The sequence below is a fragment of the Eucalyptus grandis genome, chromosome 6 (assembly GCF_016545825.1).
Source record: "Eucalyptus grandis isolate ANBG69807.140 chromosome 6, ASM1654582v1, whole genome shotgun sequence".
In the NCBI taxonomy this organism is placed as follows: domain Eukaryota; kingdom Viridiplantae; phylum Streptophyta; class Magnoliopsida; order Myrtales; family Myrtaceae; genus Eucalyptus; species Eucalyptus grandis.
The window spans coordinates 32,838,061-32,854,087 of NC_052617.1; the positions used below are offsets into that span (position 1 = coordinate 32,838,061).

The 16,027-nt window shown below is 38.5% G+C and overlaps 1 non-coding gene across 1 annotated transcript; it reads right to left on the reverse strand.

Moving 5' to 3' along the window:
- Positions 1-425: 425 nt before the first annotated feature.
- On the reverse strand, positions 426-498 carry TRNAA-CGC. The gene has a single exon. It is a non-coding gene; the product is annotated as a tRNA-Ala (tRNA).
- Positions 499-16,027: the final 15,529 nt, after the last annotated feature.

A 16,027-nucleotide genomic window follows, 5' to 3' on the forward strand; every position in this document is an offset into this window, starting at 1 on the left:
TGTATTGTGTAATTTCTTAGATATCTTATAATATTATCATATATTCCAATTTCTTGCAATATTTAATAAATCTCACAGTTTGTACATTTAATACATACGTACATATATATATAACTGAATTCTTCTTTTAAAAAAATGTCTATAAATTATACTTTGATAAAACTTATCCACTTCAATCGTATCTTAGCCAGGGCAGGCATAATAACTGTCGAGCCCAGCACAGCCGGCCAACTACTTCCACATGTCTCATACCTATCCAAATACAATGGCTTGACCTGGTATATGAAAATGTCCCTTGCTCAAAACAAAAACATATAATATAGGAAAAGTAATAAAGCATCCCTGCCAAAAAAAGACGAAAGTAGAAAAACACAAGAGTTGCACAGTTCATCAGTCGGGGAGAGAGAGAAAAAGACATGTGGAAATGGAGGTGCGGGGAATCGAACCCCGTGCCTCTCGCATGCGAAGCGAGCGCTCTACCATATGAGCTACACCCCCGAAGCTGTCTGATGCAATTAGTAATATTAAGTTAATGTTTGTACACATTCTTCTTTTCCTCTTCTGACAAGCATGTACGAGAAACATTCTCGGTCGACCCGAAAGGCAGTGAAGGCGTTCACGGTTTTCCATTTCCCCGGTATGTCCCTGCAACTCCAGATAGCGACGTGCCCGACATCCCGCATTCCCACCATCATTAATGTCACTCCTCCATCCCTCCTGCAAACAAATTCAATGCTTTGTCTCTCTCTCTCTCTAGAAGACATTGAAGCGCTCTTCTTCTTCTTTCAGTTTTCACTCGCCACGCATTCTCGAAGAAGTTTCAAGCCTTCCAGTGGAGGGAGAGAGAGACGGGTACGACAGAAGAGTGCTTATTTTATGGGAGGTGGGATATTGGCATTCATTGCTCGCTACTTGTTTTACGTGCCAGGTTTTCCGGTAGACTTTTTGGTGCGGCTTCTCTCTAAATCTGGGGGTGACGCAAGGACGCGCAGTTGTACTGCTTTGCCATTCCTGGTCAACTTTCGCTCCAGCACGAAATTCCCACAGTGCAAAAAGGGAAAAGAAATTCAGTTCCATGAGCTGGGATCCTCGTTCTTGAGTTCGCTTTTAGTCTGGCTTAAATAGGAGGCTGCCATCTTGATGAGAAAAGCAGCATTGTTTCTGAGTAAAAATCTCATCTAGGATTCCTCGACATTGAGTGGTTTTGCTGTGTTTGCATGCACTGGAATCATGAAGGTTTTGGCGCTGCTTGTTGTGCTCTGCATGGTTGGAGCAACTCCCGCGTCGCTGTTCGGCTTCTCGGACGCCATGAGTGACTCCTCGGCTTCTGGCAAGTGCTCTCACATCGCATGAATTTGTTTCGCGTGGTAATGTTTCGATGATATGAATTGTGTCGGACATTGGCTTTGTTCGATCTTCTTGTCTTGCCTTTTCTATTGTTCGTGTCGTAAGCCCTGCCTCAATGTCAATAATTTGTTCTTTTAAGGCATTATGGGTGTGTGTCGGTTGGATCCATTTGTTATCGCCTGTTGGTGTTAGAGAAGTTCCTGGTTTGGTTGATACATAGAAGTTCAGAGTTAGACTACTGTTACATGGTGTCGGTCTAAATTAAATCTTTCCAAAGAGAGAAAAACAAATCTGAGTTAAATCACATGTAGAAGGTGAGAAATTCAACCATATTCACATGGTTCTTTCTGTACGTCTTGGATTGGTTCTGCTTAGACCCGGTGGACGACGCTATGGTGAGTCGTTTTATCACGCAGACTTTTAGAAACATGAATAGAAAATTTAATAAATATAAAAGAAAACTTATGTTTGATTTATAACACATCAAAAGAAGAGATATCCTTGGTTCATCAATTCAGGAAAATTGAGAGCAAAACTAAACTAAAATTGTCTGTTGCCCCGCATATCATTCTGGTTTGGTTTGATTTGGCTGTTGAACATCCCTGGTTAATGTGATCACATTACACTGGGAAGCCAAATTGCTTGGGTGAAGAAAGTTGAGACCTCGATATACTCCCTCATTATGTCTACTAGTGAAAATGCTCTATGGGCAACTCTGGAGTAACTTGTTGCTCTGGGTCAGGCTGGATTTTCTTAGAGAGTGACGTTGCTTGAAGAAATTATACATGAAAAATATGAGTTGGGTCGTGCATAGATTATCTTGTGGCTTCGGCCAACTTCAGTGTGGTATTTTGAATCAAGTCATGTTGAAGTGGTAGTTTGGTGGAGCTACAGAACGTCATATTGCCTGAGTGTGCATAGAGTTGCAGCAATAGCTGGTATTTGTCTCTTCTGATATTGAAGTGACGTACTTCGAGTTTGAGTTCTTTCTGTTCTAGTTAATCTTTCCTTAGGTTGCACAAGCAGCCAATACTATGTTTACATTCTCTTCAATGTCAGGATTTTGATATTGGATCCTATAGTGCCTCATAATTCTTCTCAGCATAGCAACTTTTTCCTGCTCCAATTGTTTAAATCTTGGCCAGTCATGCTGACATAATAAATTATTTATGTTGTCAATGTGTTAGCCAATATATGCATTGAATATCAAAATCGCTTAAGCTGTTTAATTTATAATCCTTAAACAAGGGACCTACTTTTAAGTCATTTAGGTCGCTGAGATGAAAAGTCGTCAAATACATTCTAAAGATAAAATCATCTGTAGTTAGATTTAATGTGAACAAAATCTTCCCATGCTTATTACCTCTTCCTGCTCAAATGTAACTTCAGATGTCGCATCCACCCCCCAAGTTGATACAACGTTGAACACACTTGCAGGCAGGAAGCTAAAGGTTCGTGCCTCCATCTAAGACTCACAAGTTTTTTTAGTCACATTGCTCAATCAGATTAATCTGGACACCAGAGGTTTCTTCAATGGCATCGCAAGTTTCCAAGTCAAAGTCTCTTTTTCAGGCCTCTCATCAGTCATTGATTAAGTCTTCCAATGAAATTGCAGGGCAATGGATATAGTCTCAACTCGGAGTTGAAAATTAGTGAAGAAGGAAGCGTGAGTCTGGAGGATTATAGACCTGTCGACCCAGCTCCAAGCTCAAAGACCTCCATAAAGCCAGGACCAATCGTGCATGGAACTCCTCTTATGCCATACATACCGAAGCCTTCACCTCCAGGTCCGCCTGAGCATGGGGGCTAATCAGTAACCGGACCCTCAGTTCTTGTGGAGGCATTTTTATCTAGATGTGCACTGCCTTGCAAATTGGTTGTTTTTAAGGAGCGCTGTGTAGCTACTTGTTCGTATTTTCCAAGAATATTTGTGCTATTACCGTACTTATTGGTCCTAAATGTGTCATTGTCATGGCATGACTCTTGTCACTCTGTGGTTTATATTTGCATTGGCTAAGAAATTTCGAAGTTAAATTGTCAAATGAAGAGTTGAAGTTCAGAGTCTCTTCCCTCTGAACTGTGTCCAATGTGGCTCATCTTGAATAGTACATTTTTCTTTTGTTTTTCCAATTGTTAATTCTGGTATTTGTAACTTTTGGATCCTGTAGTCGCCCTAGCCGATACGAGTGAAACTCCGCATTGAGTCAAGAATTTCGTGTCTGGAGCTCATGGCTCCCCTATGTCCAGCGACGAATCAAGGCAAGGTAAAGCCAATAACAGAGATCAGCTATGATAACCTGATAAGCCTTGTTGTCTGTCTAGGCATGGTCTTTTTCTCGAATTTAATTCTTGGTCGGGTATTCGTTTGAGAAAAACCAAGAAGCTTCAAACATAAGATCTCTTACTACTGGAGCCAATCTCATCGCCATTGCCAATACCAGTCCAATCATTCATTTTCACAACTGTTTTGGCAAGCTGAACTCCATCAATCTGTATCTCACCAGGTCTTACTGCATTTTCCTCTCCCCCTTTCTGATTAAGCATCTTTTCGTTGTGTCGTTATGAAAAAAATTTAATGACACTTGGCGAGACTCCGATTCAATGTTCTTGATATACATCGCGACCCAACGGTTTAGACTTTTGGTGAATAAATAACAATGTCAGTAAAGTGGCATGATCTGATCAAAGAGGTTTAATTCCTTACTAGTATTTTCCTCCAGTTACTGGAAACACGATACATCCTCCTTATTTTGTGTGTAAACCCGAATTTGCACGCAAGAGGGAGTGTTAATGTATGAGTCATGATTACACAAATGACTCGTATCCATCGTCAGGCATGTATCTCTGCATCTTTCATGATCTCCGGCGGCTTGGCCGGTAAAACGCCTCCTGCCTCATCACCTCCGCACAAGATGATGAATCAACATAAACTAAAGAGCTCGAATGAAACTTCTTCTGTATGGGGCCAGCCAATTTTTCGTCGCATCGGCTTCCAGCAGCGGCAAAACATTATCAGAATTCAGTATCTGAAGAGAATCAGCGGCAGCACACGTAGGAAGGACTTGGATCACGATCCAGAGTGGCACATTTTGGTGACCGATCGCCGATTAGAGATGTCCGACCAATTCTCGAGCTCTGTAAATGCGAACTACATTGCATATGCCGGCGAAATAGGGAAGTTACTGAAGTTCTAAGCTGGAGTTCAAATGGAGCTGGCGTTTGGCGGACTAAACATGTTGGGAATGGGGAAACTGGAAAGAACAGGAAGATTTCAAGTATTTAAAGGACTTGGTGAGGATAATATCTGAATTGTGGTAGTATGGTCACCCCTCCTGACCCCTTTCATAATCCACAACAGAGTATATTAGAATTACGTCTCTGCATTGCATGATAGCAATATGAGCTAAAATTCCCGCTTTCATACGTTGATGTGGAGTAGGAAGCTTGGAAGATAGTGTAAAGAACCGAAAATTTCTTTATGAGACCATATAGTGAAACTTCTTAATTTCGCTCAATCCCGAACAAGTATAAGATCCACAGACCGCATTCTGGGTTCAATTCCGAACAAGCAAGCGCTTGCATCTATCGAATTCTCGTCATTCAACCTAATTCTAATGTGATTTATCATGATTCAATAAACGAATCCTTGTGGTCTATGGGAGAGTCGTTCTTCTAAGTTGTATCTTGTCGCAAAATATTTATCGTAACCACTAAATATGTAATCAAATCCCTTGGTCTAGATGAGCCGGACTTGAGATGATTGAATTGCCTAATCGTGCCAGGCCTTCCATTGGGCTCGAACATTTTGTCCTAGCACCCGAAATTTCTTTGTTCCCCATAATGTCAAAACTGAGCTAATAAATACGAAATACTATGTTGAGATGTTTGGTGCGACTTAATCAACACTAAATTGAGAATTAAGATATAAATTAACTATATGCCCAAAAGAGGTTATAAGGATTAGACTGACGAAGACTAGTAACCGAGATGACAACAGAGTCACCCTCTCTCTTCCATCATTCAACCTAATTAAATGTCATGTATAAAAAGATTGAGACTCCATTTGTTTTGAGGAAAAAAATGAATGATTTGAAAAATATTTTTCTATAAATGATCATCTTTGTCACTTATGCCACATGAAAGAATTAGTTAATGAAAAATAATTTTATTATTGAAAACAATTTACATCTAAATATTTTCATGGACGATTAAAATATTTTTTTTGTTTATTCATTTTTGTAAATAATACAAGTAGTTAGAAAGGCCATGAGACACTGATGAGACGTGAATGGCCTCTATGCTTCGCTACCTTATAAACGATACAAGTAGTACACCACATCGGTTTCAACCTCGACCTCGACCTCGACCTAGAGGTGTCGAAATGGATCAAATCTTATTTCCCAAAGCACCCATAATGGGTTTTAAAAATAAAGAAGCTGAGATATATAGTTCTTAAATGGGTCTATATTCTCGACCCATTTATCAACCCATTAAAAATAAATTCATTTACGAAAGAGACTATCTATTCTCTATTTAACTTTGCAAAATTTTTTTATTATAAAAACCAAAATTATAATTATTTTTTATTTTAATTCTCTTTTCTTTTTTTCTTTCTTTCTTTTTCTTTCTTCTTCCTCCAGCCGCCGGCATGGCAATGGCCGTGACTAGCCGAGGCGAGCTCAAGGTTCGCTGCCCCGTTGGGCGAGGCTCGAGCCTCCCCAATCTGGTGAGACTCGAGCTCATTGGCGTTGGGCGAGCTCGAGGCTTGCCTATGGTTGGCCGCCGGCGCCATCGTTGTGGTCGGCGGATGGCCAAAGAAGAAGAAGAACAAAAAAGAAAAAAGAAAATTATATTTTAAAAATAAAAATATTAAAAATTTAATTTAAAAAATAAAAAATATTAAAAATTTAATTTAAAAAATAAAAAATGTTAAAAATTTAATTTAAAAATAAAAATATTAAAAATTTAATTTAAAAAATAAAAATATTAAAATTTAATTTAAAAATAAAAAAATATTAAAATTTTAATTTAAAAAATAATTAAAATTCGATTTTCTAAAATAATTATTTTAAAAATTATAAAAATTGTCCATTAAATTTGTGTTGTATAAAAATATTTTAGTAATACCATTTTTTAAAAACATATATATAAGAAATAAGCTTTTTAAAATTTAGCTAAATGGATCGGGTATGGGTTGGGTCGGGTATAGATCGAAAAATTTACTTTAGGCATAAATAGGTCATAAATGGGTTAATTGGTCAATTTGGGTCAGATCATTACTAACTCGACCCAAATCTGACCCGATCCACCCGTTTAACACCTCTACCTCGACCTTAGCCTCGGCGAAAGGTTCGCAATAGGTCGGTGGATGAAGATGCCTATCGTGCTCAGAAAAAGGAAGGCAACTGACATGAAGCGGTAGGGCGAAATCATTGTCTAGGCTCAAAGACGTAGGTGTCAAGGCCAAGTTCGTCATAGCATTGACCATGTATGTTTGGGTTCCTCCGGTTGTGCCATTGACTAACTCCCTGAGGCAGAAAGTGTGAGACCGTCGTGACTGAACGTTCAAGCTGCATAGTCCGGTGTCGAACGAACGGAAAGCGCGGTTGAGATCTGAGAGAAATTGCAAGTGTAAGCCATTCATGTTCGTGATGCCGAGTCTGCACAGCTGTCTTATTTGAGCGATGTCGAGGACGACGGTCTAGGCGATGAGGCTGTGGCAGCTCTCTCAGCAATTCCGCACGCTTCTTGTGCAAGTACTAGTAGTCACATCCTTCGCAACTGAGAATTGAGCCTACAATTGCCGACCCTCAGTGGAGAGGGAAGAGCTAGCTATTCAACATTTTCCCCCGATTCCTGTCAGCAGAAATCATTCGTGCCTGATGATTTTATAATCTTGATTGGTGATTTCAATAAGTGATGTAATTTTTATTATTATTATTGTCTTGTGATGTTGGGAAAATCTCCTACAATGTTTTTTGAAGATGACAAAATAATTAAATGTTAGTAGTGTGTGAATTTGAATGTGCAGAGCAAGCTTTTATAAACATAAGCCAACAATTGCCGACACAAACAGGATGTCTGAAAGCATGGAAAGGCTCCGCTTCTACGGAAGGACAACAAAGATATTTTACGAGAATGTGTCCAAAGACTGGAAGGACTTTTGTAGAAAGTGAACAAGTTATATAGTCAAGCACATTGAGGACGTCAATGTGCTTGAAAGTATTAATTTCTAAAATGTGAATAGTCGATTCAGCGAGAAGCCATGAAAGTCTAGAAGGACGTTTGCAGAAAGCAGCTGTTGCTACAGACGGTGTAGATGATTGACCCACGAGCCTCTGCATTCTTGGAATAGAATATCCACACTCTTTATCAATTTGATTTGAATTCAAATTGCTATCTCACAGCTGTTTATAAGTCTTGGAATCTATAAAAAGGAATATCGAGAATATCATAAAAATTTCGCTATTTTTGTGAAGGCAGATCAGGATGTGAGGCCAAGTATAGAAAGAGGGGCTCTATTTCTCAGAGCCCTGCTTTATATTTGTGAAAGCAAGTCCAACGCTCATGGTGGACGGATCAATGGCTCCTCTGACTAAGATCACTTCCAACTTACACTTTTAAATATTGGAGGGCTATTTAAGCAAATCAAAGTAAGCTATGAGATTGGCAGAAATCAAGAACTCTCATTCTCTCTCTGCCGCATCAACTTCTCTAGCTTTCCTTTTAGCAAAATCGAGTGTTTTCCTATTCTAAATCTCTATTCAGGGTTGAATACTTGTAACCTAAAAAGAGAGTGAATTATGAGAGACTTATATTGAAATTTCGTGTAGAAACAGATTCTCTACCAGTAAAATTTTAAGGATTAATAGATTCCAGTCTTCTTGTACTTGTTGGAGTTGGAAGAGTGGAGTAGGCCAAATCTTCATCATGTTTTATATTCATTACCACACTCGTCATACGATAGTTCATTAGTTCTTTTCTTTGTTGAATACAAATCGATTGTTTTGAAGATTATTTTACATGATCCTGCCATTGAGTATCACTTCTAGGTAGTGTTTTTCACATGACATTCAAATATCAACTTAAAAGTATATCATAAGATTGTATTAGTAAATTGTTTTGCATTTCAAAAATATTATACTTCCAATAAATTCCACCACATGCAAGTGTCGGATTACCAATGTAGCCAGCGGTACAAATATTTCCACTTAAGACATCGAAAATAACATCTCTTTAAAATCATTAAAATGATGGATCACTTTTGGTGATATAGACATTGACATTTTAATTGTTCTAAAACATTTAATTGAGTAACTAAAGGTGAATGAAATTCAGTCTAGAAGTGTGATTTTAAATTTGAAATTCACAAGAATTTATTATTTAGAGTAGTGAAAAGGTTGATAGTAATATCTAACCACGTCTTTTCAAGCTCACTATCACCGTAGTAAAAGATTTCATTTGCTTAAGGTTGATAGTAATATCTAACCACTCTTCCAAGTCTGAAAAAAAAAAAAAAAGAAAATGGTGAAAGCTTTTCAAGCTAGTCACATCATCACTATCACCGTAGCAAAAGATTTCATTTGCTTTATATATATATATATATTTTGGTGCAAGTACCGACCTACAACTTCTAGTCATACCCTAGACAATATGTACATAAGAATGATTTTTAATGATGAAATTGAAAGGAAGGGGACCATGCGGAGAACATGCATGCTCAATTGGAATCTCTCGCACGATCTTCTCAACATGGGGCCACCACGCTCTGGCTTATTCACTAGCGTTTACCTCAAAAGAGAGAAATTGCAGTTTACTTTAACATCATTACTATTAAAATCAGCACGACCTGTGCGGTGACGCTTTCGTTAGTACTCCTAACTCATTGCCATCTCATAATGGAATCCATTTCATGAAATAACATCGGCTTATCAAGTACCATGCAATTAGTTAACATTTCATCGACCAACATCTTTATTGGAATGTGGTTCATACTTCCCATCAATAGGACTATATGAGATTCATATTTTTTTTTAGTATTTTGAGCACATATTTTATTGATAGTTTGGAATTGAGCTCATATACTTGTTCTCTTGTAAATTGAGGAGTGTAATGGAAAAGTGCAACGTGTTAATTATAATGGAATCCTTAGCTGAACATAACTCTAATTTATTCTTAAATTAGGATAAAACCTCGTGTCTCAAATTCTTTTTGTTGCTTTTACTTTCTATTTTCTTTGTGATTATACGAAGAATCCTAATAGTCGTGCCATCTTAGGCTGTGTTTGTTTTTATTTCTTTTTTCTGTTTCTAAACACTTTTTCTGTTTTTTTGTTCCTGGGAACAAAAAAGGAACAAAAATGCGTTTGTTTGCGTTTTTGTTCCAAAATTATTTTTTTGTTCCCATAAACACATTTGGAACAGAAATAAGAAACAAAAAAAAGTTGTTTCTTGTTTCTAGAACAAAATTTAGAAACACTTTCCATTTTCTTCTCTCTTTTTTCTTCTTCTTTTCTTCTTTTTTTTCTTTCTTTTTTCTTTGGCCGGTCGTTGGCCTCGGCCAGGGTCGGCGAGGGTGGCAACCTCGACGGAGCGTCGCCGGCCTCGTCGGCCGATGGGCGAGCTCAGCCTCACCAGATCTGGGCGAGCTCGAGCTCACGCAGCCAAGGCGAGGCCGAGCCTCGCCCGGCCACGGCGAGGCTCGGCCTCTCCGGGGCCTACGAGCCTCGCCGTGGGCGGGCGAGGCCGCGCCCTCGTCGGCCGTGCCGCCCATGGCCGAGACCGGCAACCGACCAAAAGAAGAAAAAAAAAAGGAAAAAAAGGAAAAATAAATAAGAAAATGAAAAAAATGAAAAATAAATAAAAATAAAAAATAAAAAATAAAAAAATAAAAAATAAAAAAAAAAAAAATAAAAAATTATACAAATTTACCAAACGTGTTTCTATTCATTTTTTTTATTTCCGGAACAAGTTTACCAAACGCGTTTTTTTGTTCAAAAATTGTTTCCTAGAATGTAAACACTTTTTTCTATTTCGTTTCTAACAATTTTTAAACAAAATGTTACCAAACGCGCCCTTAGACTACCTTTCCTCTCCGTTTTGCGTGCCATTTATGCTTCAATAACTTCTTGCTTTTCCGTCAAATATTATGAAAAAAGTCATATATGAATTTTAATGTAAAAACTTGTGCTATTGAATATATTTCATGTGTTATGAGTTAAGAAATTGTTAGTATGCATCTGTAGCACGATTTGGATTATGTAAATGGTAAAAAGTAAAAACCTATCCAAATACGTCAAGCTTGCTTTAATTACCAACTCCTGCACTTCAGTTGCAACAAGAACCAACTGAACTCAGGATTAATTTAATGATATCAAGAAACTAACTTATGTTTTCAGATTAAGTGCATGACATAAACACATAAATAATGTCACCCGCGGAGGTTTGTTCACCTAAAGTGGATTTTTTCTTTTGTTTCACGTCATAAAAAGTTTATAAGTCTTTCCATCAACACAATTTGTTATTACCCTAGCACAACAATTCTATAATCTAATTTGTACTTAATCCACACACAAGGAGGACGGTGGTGGGTCGTTTTTCCACATAAAAGTGGTAAGCGTAAGCCCTTGTTTAATGCGACAAAAAAAGAAAAGAAAAAAAGCCCTTGTTTAATGATGCCTCGTCTTTCGGTGGGTTGTCTATTATCATTGATATTTGGTTTGGGGAGAGAGGGACATCGAGTACCATAATCATAGTAATGATATAGATACTTAATCGAAAAGATTTGTTGTATAATTAATGTAGCATGCTTCTTTTTTTTCTGTATGGTGGTGCTAAAGGAACGAAAGCTCTGTCCATTGAATTTGCTTTCGGTCATTGAAATATTCTAATTATAGAAATATAATAGTAAGTTTGACAATGTAAATCCTTTTTTTTTTATCGTTAAACTTGTTTATCCTATTTAATATAATCGCCTAGGACACATGGGAATGGGATTAGGGTTTTTAAAATTTCTTTTTGACATCGAATTCCTGATCATCAGTGGAACCTCTCTCCCAGCTTCTTGCTTCACATTACAAGAAACCCTAATTTGGACCAGACTAGGTAGCATTGGGCATTTCAGGGCACTTTATGAATTACTAGTGCTAGTAGTTTCTTTGGTTTGCTAACATGGAGTCCATCGCTTATTACTTAGCCAAGTCGAATAGCGCATCAATCCTTCACGTATTATCACTTGAGATTGATAGTGGCATCCCAAGTTCTTTTTTTTTTTTTTTTTTATGACGAGGAAGTTTACATGAATATCATGTATTAGTTAAGACACATGTCGAAACACATATAAAATGACTTACGAATCTGATAAAATTGGAATGGTAGCACACCAAGTCAATGCCGTCCTCCTAAGATGATTAAGAAAATTATGGCTTGGTGGTTCAAGGTGGAGCTTGAAAGGGAATGCCTGGTCTATGATCTCTCAAAACTTTTTTTGACTAGGCTCAATATCCACCCTTCGCGTCCTTGTGGTGCATGCCAATTGCCCATTAACCATCGGCTTGGGTCCTCACAATCTCCTCCGAAGGTCTACCAAATGCCGTCCGGTGGATCCAATTCCCGGTGATTATTGTTTGTTTCCGATTCAACTTAGCCCATTAGAATTGCTTGTTCCTCCTCTAGCACCGCCTCTCTACTTCACCCTAGAGCGGTCTGTACTTCCTTAGTACAACACTAGCCTTCCACATTACACGCAACCAAGTTCATAAAACACTGCCCTCCACAAACTCTAAATGCTCAAAGCTCGCGTGTGCTTGAATACTTGCATTAATCAAACAATTTTAGAGCACAGAATTATTAGTAATTAGGTGCCTGTCTGCGACTGGTGCACTGGTGCTGGCTAGACTTTGTGAACCACTAAGATCGCTTAACCACCCTTTAACTAACAAAGACCATACGCGACTGATCACCAACTTGGTGGAGAAGATACACACTTTCCTCACGGCATACATTACGAAAGCGATTGTCCTGTGCAACTCAACTCATCTGGCGCAACACCCCATCACAGAACGAACTGTTCCATAAGCAAAGAGTCCGACTTTTTCCCTCGTCACCTTTCTTCTACACTACCCCGGAAACATGCCCGCCCGACTTTGGAAAATGGACCCGAAATATGCATAAAGTCGCCCACTAGAAAGAAGGGGACTGTAAAAAAAAAAAAAAAAAAAAAAAAAAAGAGGGGAGGAGTCCCCACAAGATAAAGGGGTCGAGGGAGAGACCTAGTAAAGAGGGGGGGACTCCAGGGCACACAACTAGACAGCATGGGACGGAGCATCCTAGAGAAAGATGCCCTTCCCTTGCAATTTTTTAAGTTCATTATCCACTTATTTTAATGGCTTTGGCTTAAATAAAGATATGGCCTTGGCCTGTGGTGTGGGCAATGTGCTGTCTCTCTTTATGGTTAGGAGTGGGGGCTGGACGGATGGCTAATCCCTTCCCACTTCGGCAATAAAACAGTGGCGATCGAAATCCCGTCCAGCAAGGGTTGTCGATCAACTTGGCAGGTAATGATGATCACTCGATTGCTGCTTTAATCAGAAGGGTTGTCTTGGAAGTAAAATGACTATAATGATCCATCCGGTTTGGTTATGTTAGTGGGTATGCAGGATTAGTTAAGGGTTTCCACTAATCAAAGCTACAGGGAGTTAACTTGTCCTGATCAAGGAAGAGTTTTGAAGCATGGTTTTGGTCTTGGTCTTGGTCTTTCTTCTTCGTTTGTCTTAAGAAAAGAAACATGGATGCTGAGATTTTTTTTTTTTTTTTTTGGTCTCCTCTCACGTTGAGTGTCCGAGAAGGAAGGGACAAGTCTTTTCTTCCGTTCCATTCATGGTCTCAACACGTCTTGCATCCGAGTGCGTAGCTTGATCTTGACATGTAGACTTTTTACCAGATAAATTGATGTTATGCCGTGTCCACCCACTGTAGTCCCAATCAGCTTTTTAGCTATTGGAAAAAGTTGCACAACCTGTAAGTTCATGGAAATTGGGGAAGACCGACCTCAAAAAGATTAGTAACACTAACTACACCACAAATTTGAGTCGTTCCACCAATATACTAAACAACACGACGAAAATTCTCTTAATGAAAGTCGAGTACGACTCCCTTATTGACAAATTCATTCATGCCGTGTTGTTTAGTACACTGTTTTAGTAGATCGATCTTAACCTTCAACGGAGAGCGCTTTTCTTATCATGTGCGATTGGAAAAATAAACAACCTACGAAAGAAGGTAGTTAGCAGTCACCATGAAATGACTTTGGGTTGGGTGATGGCGGCATCATTACTTTCTAATGGGGTATCTAATCAAAGGGCAAAAAACGTGTGGAATGAGGTAACTTTGCAACTAAATCATGATTAAGCACCAAAAGTTCCTTTGAACGCACAAAAGCAATCGGTGTGGCTTGGGGTTTTATCAAAGGCAGTAGAGTCCATCATTGGCAAAGGAGGAGGAGGAGGAGGAGGAGGACTTCCCCCTTTATCTCTTTCCTAAGATCCCATGAGTCTTGTCAGCCTCTTGCTTAATGGTGATTCTAGTGACCCTCAATTCTTAGGATTTCAATGGAGTATTTTTGACTCGATTGCGAACATTCGAACGGGAAAATTTTCCAACTCCGACACTCACTTGGAGTTTAGTGCACATCGATTTAATCTATAAATTGGAGATATTATTCGATTCCGATACCCGCTTGGAATTTATTCTTTTTGTGCCTGTTGATCTTTGTTTAAAGGAAAAAAAAAGTATAGAGGGTTGAGCAATTGGATAGTTAATTATGGTCAATGTGCTACTCATTTGCATAAGCATAAGAATTGAATTTTTTTTGTCACGTTACCTGGGTTTCCTGTTTCTCTTTACTAAGACTAGAAGTTTGTTTGCCTTTTGCTCGATAATGGTGCTTGCAACTTTTTCAACTTTTAAAATCAAATTTGGGCTTTGTCATTTTGAATTCCTAGTTTTTGTTTCTATATCTATTTGGCCAAGAGAATTTAATCATGTAGAGTCAAGCAATTAAATGACCCATAGCAGCAGCCTCATCTTGGTAATAATAGCTTCATTTTTGCGATTCAAGATTGTGTCCTTGAACAATTTCTCAATTCAAACTAATCTGACCCATAGCAGCAGCCTCATCTTGGTAATAATAGCTTCATTTTTGCGATTCAAGATTGTGTCCTTGAACAATTTCTCAATTCAAACTAATTGTGCTATTGGGTTATCCCAAAAAAAAAAAAAAAAAAAAACTCGTATTTTGATCATGACTTCAATTATATCTTTCCTATTTTTTCAGCTTACCTTTAGCCGAGTCGGTAGCAAAAAATTCAGAATATTTAAGCCATAATGGCTTCAGAAGGATTTGTGATCGTGCAATGTAAGGAAGATATTTAGTGTCAACCTACCCAAAATAAAAATTTCGAAGTCGTTGACTATATACATCAAGCACTTTATTGGGTGGCGCTTGTGTCATATGTCATTATATTTGGTGTTGATAATTTTGCATCACCATCGGAAAATGCCACAATCTTCAATGAATGCAATTGGGGAAAATTTACGTGAAAATAAAACGAAAATTAAATGCCGAAGATTCATAATCACATCAAAATTGCTTAATTGGGATCCCACGATGCATCGGTTTCAATAGCGTCCAATCTATGCAAAAGTCCTTCCTTTGTCTCATTTCCGCATTGAAATTCAGACCCTTTCTTCTCTCACCTTTTCACAAACATTTTTTGATTTTACATCTTTGAAAAGTTCGTTTCTATTACAGAATAAATATATGTATCATAATTTTAAATCAATTAATAATGAAAATAGCTGTTTTTGGTCGAAAAAGAAACGGTTTTGAGATGTACCCTTTTCATTAGGATGGATTCATCGAGTGGGAAAATGCTGACATCTATGAATGGTAATATATGAGATATGGTTATATATTAATTACTTTATATAAATTTTCATATAAAATTCTTTTTATTCGGCCCTCATTTTTTTTTTTTTTTGTAACGTAATGTTCTCCATCACGTCAACCTTCTTCTTTTAACTACTGAGATTTGCCCAGTGCCACTCTTCCAACATGGAAGGGGGGTGAGGGATTCAAATCCTCACATTTTCTGGGAATGAGATGGACGCGTAAGTTTCGGAATGAGTTTAACTCCTACGCTCTACAAGAGAGGAGGGCAGAGCTGAGAAATGAGTGTAGTGTAAGGGAATATAGTAGAGACTGACAAAAAATTTTTTTTTCAAAAAAAAAAAGAAAAGAAATATTTGGAGAAATTAAAAAAGAAACAAGGAAATTGACGAAAACCAAACCTCTTTTTTCTCATAAGGAAAGAAAAAGGAAATCCATGCTTTTTTTTAAAACGTGGGATGTCGTTGCCCAGTAGCGTAACGTCTCTCTGAAGATTCACACGACTCGACGACATCCCCAATTCCACCCCAGAGAGCGTGCAACCCCACACAGCGCCCGCCACGTGTCGTCCCTCCCCCGCGGCTCTTTCCGGCTTCCCCGAACTACCCAAACTGCCCTTACCTACACGCCTTGCCGCTCCCGGACGCCACCCCGAATTCCCCCTTTTATCCCTCCAGCTCGCGTGCCCACGCACGCGGCCCGCATGATTTCCTCTCTTTTAACTCGACAGTTA